The sequence below is a fragment of the Natator depressus genome, chromosome 1, assembly GCF_965152275.1.
Source record: "Natator depressus isolate rNatDep1 chromosome 1, rNatDep2.hap1, whole genome shotgun sequence".
NCBI lineage: Eukaryota > Metazoa > Chordata > Testudines > Cheloniidae > Natator > Natator depressus.
This window is the reverse complement of record NC_134234.1, coordinates 212,974,295-212,983,985: the sequence shown is the minus strand read 5'-3', so window position 1 is coordinate 212,983,985 and position 9,691 is coordinate 212,974,295.

Here is a 9,691-nt window from a genome sequence, read left to right as displayed (position 1 = left end):
GACCCACATTGGCCTGAGTTTCCAGTGCTACCAAGGGAGGAAGAACAACCTAAAGCTGTCAGAAGAGAAACTTTGTCAGACATCACAGAATCAAACCCCTGAGGGAGCTGAATACAGGAGATCATGTCTCGTTGAAAGGCTCCCCAGAAGAAGGAATAGTACAGGCACAGCTGAACACCCCTCGATCTTACTGTATTTGAGTTCTGGAGTATCACCTGACACTTGGTTGTTTCAGCAGGTAAATCTCTGGAGCATTCAGATCCCGACCTGCAGGCTGAACCTGTGAGTAATGATCCCCCTGCTCATATAGACCAGCCACCATCTCCTCCAGAACCTGGGTGTGAGAAGAAAGCCGCCTAGATCTAACAGTCTCCCTCCTTTCTGAAAGGCTAGGTCAGATCTTGGGAACCTGAGGAACTCAGGGATTTAGTAGCCAGACAAGTGTTTTACCTGGCAAAGACAATCTCCTGGCATGAGGCTGACAGGTCAGACAGTCTGTCCAGCCTTTACTGGGCTGTTTTTTTTTTTAATATTCTGTGCTGATGTTTAGTGAATGGTTGAATGAATGTTTTACTATTGTTCCCTCCTATTCTCTGGAGACACTATTTAGACAGGCCACTAGGGGGCCATACTGAAGAAGTATAAAGCTGAAGGTAGCAGGAAATTAAGGTTGTTCTGTTATTCACCTTCCCCTTAGTGTCCTCTGTGAATTCAGCCGGCTGGGCTGGAAGGCCACAGAGCAGCAATGAGATTGATTCAGATCACTGGGATCAAGCAGGTGCTGAGATGCTAATGGCTCACGCTGCTGAAACTCATGCAGGAGGCTCTACCTGTCTGCCACATCAGCCATCTCTCCTGCAGGGAGCTGAGACCCTGCATTCACTATGGCACTAACCAGCTGTTGGCATCAGCACATCTGTGACACTGGACTAACACTGTGAACTTCCTGAGCCCAGCCTGGATCTGTGCTGTTGGTTACATGCACAGAAGGGGAGGGATTCTCGAAGTGCAGCTGGAGAGACAAAATCATTATAAGGAAATCTTGCAAATGCTGAACCCTTGTGGGAATCAGGCAGGCAGTCATATAGTGTTAAAAAAAGAAGGGGGGCTGTGATGTTTCACTCTATATTCTTTATGAAAATATACTTATGATATGAATAGGACATAACTGAGATGTACTTTATGCAAGGTGGGTCTTGTAAGATTTCATTGGAAAGGTTATAATTTACTGAATGTGATTATCCAATTTCTATGCCTGTATAATTTCTATATCTAAAGTTAGGAATATTGACTATGCATCAGTATTTCAACTTTGCTACTTTGAGTGATGCCCACTGCTAACACTTCAAGTACAACAATGGAAAAGCCAGACAAGGTGGATGGCCCGTCAGCGAGGACAATGGACTGCGAAAAGGCTTGGCCTTCCTGCCGATGCTCCATACTGCCACTGACTTCTAGACGCTGTAATACTACAGAGTCAGGTGGTCTTGTCACCGGATAATAAACATTACCTGGGACTTCTTGTATCTTTCCAATGGAAGGGAAGGGGGTCAAGTTTGGGAAACAAAGGATTCCCCCCTCATGTAAATCCTATTTAAGTATGGGGAGGAAGGCAAATGGGACTCCTCCTCTCCATGGCCTGTCTGCCCAAGAAGAAAGACTGCTAAAGACACCTGAAGGGAAGGCAAGTGGGGAGTCCAGACTGAGGCAGGGGTCCAGTCTGAAAAGAAATATAACTGGAACTCTAAACCACAGAAACTTTGCAACCTGCCGAAAATAACATTTAGGGTAAGAAATTATATTTTGTAACCTGTCTCTTAAGTATATTGAGCTTAGCTGGCCTACTTTGTTTTATTTGCTCAGTAATCTGCTTTGTTCTGTTTGCTATCTCTTATATTCACTTAAAATCCACCTTTGGTAGTTAATAAACTCATTTTTCGTTTATAGTAAAACACAGTTTATGTAATTTCTAACTGGCGGGGGGGCAAGAAGTGTGCACATCTCTCTTCACATTGAGGAAGACGGCGGATTTTTATGCACTTGCGCTGTGCAGATTTTTCTATACCGCGCAAGACAATATTATTTTGGGTTTATCTCCCAAAAAGGGGTGTGCGTGTGAGTGCTGGGGGAGTCCTCTGGCACAGAGCTGACTGCAGTCTGTGTCTGGAGCAGGGCATGGCCCTACCTGTGAGTGTGTGTGCTGCAAGAGGCCAGAGAGCCTCATTCAGCAAAGCAGGGAGGGGGAGTCCAGGCTGATTGAGCAAGGGAGGCTCAATGAAATCCCAGTACATCAGGTGGCACCCCAGAAGGGGGCGGGGTCTAACCTGTCACCGGGGTAACTCCCAAACTGAAGTCCATATTCCCCAAAGGACACCTGGATAAACTCTGTTTACCCCCGTTTACTCCCAACTGCACAACTGTAGGCAAGTACCTAAGGATGGACTTGGAAGCCTAACTCAGGCTGCTATTGTTGAAAATCAGGCAGTGAGCGTGTTCCTCACAGCTCTCGCTGGTGCCATCACCCAGACAGCACTTACCACTGAGTTAATTAGCAACTGGCTGTTTATGGCAAGACTGGCAAGTCGGTCTGCCTGGTGAGCAGCTCTTAGACTCTATCACCACGAGATATGATGCAGTGGACAAAGCACCAGGCTGGTAGTCAGGAGACCTGCTTTCTACTCCAGGCTCTGTTATCCCTTCCCTGTGTGGTCTTCACATTGCCTTTATATGCCTCAGTTTCCCTGCCTCCTGAAATGGGAAATTTCAAAAGCATTTTTATTTCAACACAAAAAGAAATGTTGACATGTCCCATAAAACTCAGACAGTTTTGAATTAAAAACTGTAGAAAGGAAAAGTTCAGATATTTTCAGTATGAATCTAATGGCACATTGAAATCTCAGGTCAGCAGGGGCCCGTTCTGTGTATTTTCCAGTGTGTCAGTGGCATGGAAGGGAAGCATGGACTGTCTCTGGCCTCCAGACACACAGACACAAAAACCCCCAAACCCAAAGCGATGTCACCATCATAAACCCTGTGGATTGTGAAAGGGTTGGAGGTGGGGATGAGGGTGGGAGAGAAGAAAGAGGGGGAAGGGAAGGATAATGAGGAGAAGATGGGGAGCAGGGTGCAGCCCAGCAGCCCTGCAGGGAACCCTGCTAGTCGATGGTCACCTTCCTAATGTACAAAGACTATGCAGGACCCCTGGAATGGAAGGCCCAGCCAAGCAGCTGCAAATTGCAATGGTCAGAGAGACAATCACTAGCCCCAATCTTTTCCCTTTGCCCAAAGATTTGCGGTGGGGAGGGCAGGTGCAGCTCACCAGCACTAGAGGGAACCCCACAAGCAAATGGTCAGTCATGTACTGTGTGGAAGCCTAGCCCCAGTCCTCATCACAGAGCAACAGTTCACACTGTGTGACATGGGGGTCAGCTGAGCCAATCACACGCTCTCCCACGATGTATGGGCACGTTCACCAAGCATGGAACACCAGCTGGAAGCATGGCACAAAATTCAGTTACTAATCAAAAGAAAGAGAGAGACCAAAAAAAAGTGTGAAATTTAAAACAAATGAAATATTTGAAAATAAAAATTAGAAAATGACACCAAAATTTTGTATTTGAAATTTTGTCATAAAAAGGAAAATTCCTCCAAATTTGCTTTCTTCAAAACAGGAATTTTATTATTATTATTCATTTGAAAAATATTTGATCAGCTCTCCCCAGACATGCTTGAATAACAATGGAAACTTTTGAAACAGACTCTTTGGTGTATATGGGAAAGCATACGCAGACACGCACACAGATCCAGAGAGATTTCTCTCAGGTGTATGATTTAAAAAAAAATGTCCCAACCTTCTCTCACTGGAGAGACAGATTAATCCTTTCAAAAGCCAGACGTAACTGCAGAAACCACAGTCCATAGTAACTCATCTACAGGAGACTCCTATGCTCCGTCAGCAGGCCTGGGTTAGGAAGAAAGTGGTTTCTCTCCCACCACTCATTTCCACTCAGACAATGTCACTTTTTCCTTTCCTGACTGTAAATTCTGCTATTAGCTCCAGCTCTTACATAAACATCATTATAAGAGATAAGAGCAGCTGAAAATCACACATGTGCACTTATACAAACCATACCATTATAAACAGAACTGTGACTCCCCTGTAATTTGGGTCTTGGGGTGGGTGGGGGTGCTCTCTGTCACTCAGACATTTCTTTACATTGCGAGAGTCTGCAGGACAGGGACTTTCAATACATATTTGTATAGTCTTCAATATACAATGGAACCCAAATCCTGACTGGGGCAGTTTTCCCTTTTCAACGAAAGAATCTAGTCAAATTCAGGTCCCTAGGGATGTTCCAGCTGGAAGCAGAATTTGATGGAGTCTGGTATTTTCTTTGGTGCTATCTTGGGTGTTTTCAAGGAATGTACAAAGTCCTGCTACTCTGAACACAGAAGGGATGAAAAACAAAAGGAGCAGGCTTTTTTGTTTACAGCCCTCAAGCTTCTTTAGCCAACAGCTCCAAAAGCTCTGTGTAGCAGGAGGAGCTGCCCCTTGTGTCTTCAGAGCAGGGAGCAGCAAGGCCTGACCTAAGGAGAAGCCCAGCAGCAGGTGTTGGGAACCAGCTGATCCAGTTAAGCAGCAGGTAGTGAGTGGCTCTGGTTCCCAGCTGGAAGATGTAAGAGAGGACCCAGCTCTGGGGGGAAGAAAGACAAACAGGTATTCGCAGCAGCAGCAGGAGAAGGCTACAACAGGACAGGCTGTCCCTGCGGCTCCCTGAGAGCGGGGTAGGAGGAAGTTAGAGGATCCTGCAGTATCAGCCCAGGTCAGGACTATCACGTCTGTGTCTTTTCCACATGCCTTGTCTTTGTGCAGAAGAGGAGGCTAAAGAAGAGTTGGGTGAGGCTGGTTGTTTTGTCCAAGTTGGAGGACAGGCCCAGCTGACTCGTAGGCGTTGCTGCGTTCTCCGCCACAGCCCAGGAGACCCCTGGATCCTCAAGCCCCATTGAAATGGATGGGTGAACACCAGTAGCTAGAACAGCAGCAGCGGCAGCAGATCGTGACCCAGCAGCTTCAGCTACAACAACCGTGCCAGCAAAAGAAGCAGGGAGCAGCAGCGGTTTATGCTTTGCCTATTAACCCTGGAGAACTGGAGCCCCCGGGTGGGTGCGGGGCTGTGGTTACCTGTGTGGGAGGGAGGAGTCCTCGCCAAAATGGGGCTAGAAGACGTCCTTGAGGCTTTGCTGGAGACTCTTGAGTGGGTGGCTGGGGAATACCAGTAGCCCCGGGAGGAATGGCCACAACGATTAAACTCTACACGTCAGGAAAGGCCAAGCCAGCACGTCGTACACCAGGGATAGAGGCAGCAAAGGCCTACAGGACACTCAAGCTACCATACTAGTCTGCCTAGGGCGTGGTGAAGATGCTATTGTCAGCCATCCTGGCATGAACCATTGGCTCTGGCCTCCCCGCTGAGGGTAACAGAGCAACAACTCTGGGATTTGTGTTCTCTCTGGCTGAAATCAGAGACTTGTTCGCCAGTGGGAATGGTGACATGAGAACAGTTCTGCTGAGTTCTCCCAGCACGGCCCCAGGAGTGGGTTTGTCGCCACTAAGTAGGCAGTTTGCTTCGTAGAGAACTTCCTGAGTCTGAAGTAGAGAATGAGCCTCTGGGGAAACCGGGGCAATCGAACATGCATGGTTCAGGTCCAATGGGGAAGGGGCCTCAGGCCTCAGAAAACCCCTTGTGAAGGGCTACATTGGGCCAGAGTGTGCACCTGTGGTATCCCTAGGGACTGAAACACAGGCCAAGCCCTTACAATGGGCCAGTTGTAACAATGAGGGCCGACCACTGAAGGAGACCCGGCTGAGAAGATGGGGGTGGGGGGTCCCTAGCTTGTTCCATTTTGGGTCAAGATGGCCCTGGGCACTAAGATTGCCCTTATAGACAGTGTGTCTGTGGCTATTTCTGTTCCTCAGAAATGTGTGGAGAACTGCTTGGGCTGAAGGCTTATGTAGTCCCTGGTACAGGGAAGGGAATGAGGTGCTGGGCTTGTCTGACACAGATTGGGGCAGATGTTCCTCCAAGAGCAGTTAATAGCTCTACAGATCTCTAGATCTGTGCATGTAAGATGTTTTCATGGGGACATTTGGCCCTATCCTAGGGGCAGGAGAGCAAAATATTGGTGGTCATGGCCCAACACCTAGCCTACCTGACAGTATTGGTGCAGGGCTGGAGACCTGTAACCAGTCGTGTGAGGGTGGCTGGGAAGGCAGGGTTGGCACTCAACCTGAGGACCCAAGGAGCGATTAAGCTAAAAGAAGTTTTCCCCTTTTCCAGCCCCGAGCTGTCCAGTTTCAAACCAAAGTCCTGCTGGGAACAGTGTCAAGCCCATAGGGTTGTGGTGCAGTGCAGTTTGGAGCTCCCTACGGAGAAGCCACAGGAACAGCCTCCTCCTAGGGACAACCCACTTGTCTTAGAGGAGGGGCCCAACTGCATCCAAAATCAAAGGGAGGATCTAGTCTTTAGCCGGCTACATGGCCGGCTGACTAGGGCAAATGCGGTGCTGGTTGATCCTGACAATTATGCCCAGTACTCCCATTTTGAACTCAAAGTGGATCTCTTTGTGAGGGTGATGTGGGAGAAAAAAAATGGGGCCCACAAAACACAACTCCTGATCCCAAAATTTTATCAGAACCAGGTGTTAAAACTGGCCCAAGATGTACTGTGGTCTGGTCATGTGGGAGCGGAGAAGACCCCAAAGAAGATACAGGCCCAGTTGTTTTTGCAAGGGGTTTATGGTGACATCAAAGATCAGTGTGCTTCCTTTCCAGAATGCCAAGTGGTGGCCCCCAGCCAGCCCACGGGGCCCCCTCAGTCCTCTTCCATTGGTGAGCAGACCTTTTTACAGAATTGGGGTAGACCGCATGGGGTCACAGGACCCAACTCAAGCCACTGTTGGTTTATTCTGGTGATTGTTGATTATGGCAATTGATACCCTGAAGCAGTAGCTCTGTGCTCAGCAACGTCACGGACAATAGCTACCCAATTAATGCAAGTATTCGCTAGAACAGGATTTCCAGCAATGCTCCTGACAGGTCAAGGCAAAGCCTTCACATCCCAGTTAACACACAAGGTCTGAGTTTTCCTGAAATTTCAGTTGGTTAAAACCTCTGTTACACACAAGCAGATGGCCTGATAGAGCAGCTTAACCATCCATTCAAGGAGATGTTGCAAAAATGTGTAACTAGAGAATCCCAAATTGTGACAAAATGCCCCTGTATTTGTTGCTCACAATCACCTCTGTAAGATCAGGATGGTAAATACCTTACAGGGTAATTAGATTCAAAACATAGAGAATCCCTCTAGGCAAAACCTTAGGTTACAAGAAGACACACAGACAGGAATATTCATTCTATTCAGCACAACTTATTTTCTCAGCCATTTAAAGAAATCATAATCTAATGCATATCTAGCTAGATTACTTACTAAGTTCTAAGACTCCATTCCTGTTCTGTCCCCGGCAAAAGCCTCACCCAGACAGACACAGACCCTTTGATGTTCTCCCTGTTCCCAGCTTTTGAAAGTATCTTGTCTCCTCATTGGTCATTTTGGTCAGGTGCCAGTGAGGTTATCCTAACTGTTACATGGACATCCTTACTACTAAACCAGGGTGCACAAACCTAATCGAACACCATGTACATCTGAAACCTGAGCACTGTGTCTTGTTCAGCATCTTGGTTGTAGAGTGGTGAGCAATAAAATTATTGCTTTGTGGGATATTGAAAGCAACAGGATGGGATTAGCTTTGGCTGAAGGTGTAAGTCACAAAATTGCCCTGTCAGCCGTTTCCTCCCCTTCTTCCCCAGGTCTGACCCAAGATGGATTCCAAGTGGAGGAAAAAAATCTAAACATACGACGAGTGACTCTGTCTAACTACCCTTGCAATTCTTCCCTGTTAAAGGGGTACAGACCTAGCATGCTCTCCCTGGTAACACAGTCACTCCAATGTAATTCTATAGATTTATACCTTTACTGGCATGAAAGCATCACCCCAGACACAGGAATTATGAAGCCCAGGGCCAGATTAAGTGATATAGCTCCTTCTGGACCTCAGTGTTTAAACTTCTGGTTCTGTGCATTTGTGTCATAATGTCCTGGCTGCATGGGAAGAGAGAAGGAGGGAGAATCTGCTCTGTTGTTAGGAAGCCTCTGCACCCTAGTCCAGCATCCTGGTAATGGTTGCCCTAATTTTCCCCCATGTCTGGCCGGTCAGGTTCCCAGGCAAGGCAAAATTGCAACAGCTGCCCCTCTCGCTTACTAAACCTCCCTATTCATTGATACTCTGTTCAGGCAGCCGAAGCCAAAATATCTCCTTGCCGTAGATAGATGGAATCCCTTCACCGGCCTGGAAACGTAGCCCCCTCTTCCGCTCTGGGACCTCAAGCAGATGAACAGCCTGCAAGGCTTCCCCAGCCTGAAATCATGTTAAAACCAATACTGGTGCCAGGCCCCTCATAGGATTCCCACATTGTTTCATTCGCAGAGTGTGAAGCTGAATGCTGGTCACATTGAACAAATGACACTTCATTAAACCCTGTGCACTGCTCTGTCCATGTGGCTGGGTTGCTTCCAGCCTTATTCCCCGTGTTCCTTATTCCCCTGGTGTCATGTCAGTAACAGTCTCTCCAGGGAACACGGGCCCTCCAACTCCAGTTCCACTGGTCAGGACACATCTTCCCTATTTTACAAATATTTTAATAGAAACATGAAAAACAAATAATTGATACTCAACCCTCACACCCGAAGGCCCTTCAGCCAGAGACTGCAAGCAAATAGCTGAGTTGGAGTCTTCTCTTTACCACATACTCAGCCGGTTAGGTAGTCATTAAGGTAGTTTGCTAGACTCGGAGACAGAGAACAAAAGAACGGCCATACGGGGTCAGACCAGTGGTCCATCTAGCCCAGGATCCTGTCTTCCAACAGTGGCCAATGCCAGATGCTTCAGAGGGAATGAAACACAACACAGCAATTTATCGAGTGATCCATCCACTGTCGTCTAGTGTCAACTTTTGACATTCAGAGGTTTAGAGACACCTAGAGCACGGGGTTGCATCACTGACGATTTTCTTTCTTTGGATGAATTTAATCTGCAATTCCTACCATAGTGGGTCTGTGGGTTGGGAACATGATTAGCGGGAGCTTCTCAGCCGGCCAGTGAATAAAGATGGAATCAGAGCATACCAAGGTGATAAAAGGACCAACCTGTGCCATTGGCTTGATGCAAAATGTAAAATGAGGGATTCCCGCCCCCCCCCACCCATGGACAGAAAAATCATATGCTTCTTTATCTCTTGGCCAGCACTTCCACCTCAGCTGGACCAACCCTCCCCCTCAGGTTCTTTGGGACAGGACCCTCCGTCAGCAGGGGAAAAGGGAGAGGGTCAGAGAGGAAATGTTTATCACTGTGCACTGGGAGACTGATGACCCCTGGAGTACTAGAAGGCGAAGGAGGAATGGGATGCACAGTGGGAGGAGAGAATGCTGCCCCAATTCCTCAAGCATGACCAGAGGAATAGGGACCAGTTACGTTGGAACAGCTGATAGACCTGGTTGCCACTAGGCTCACTAGCCACCTCCAGTACCAGCACACAGCCCACTGCAGCATCCGCTCTACACGTACAAACCTCAGC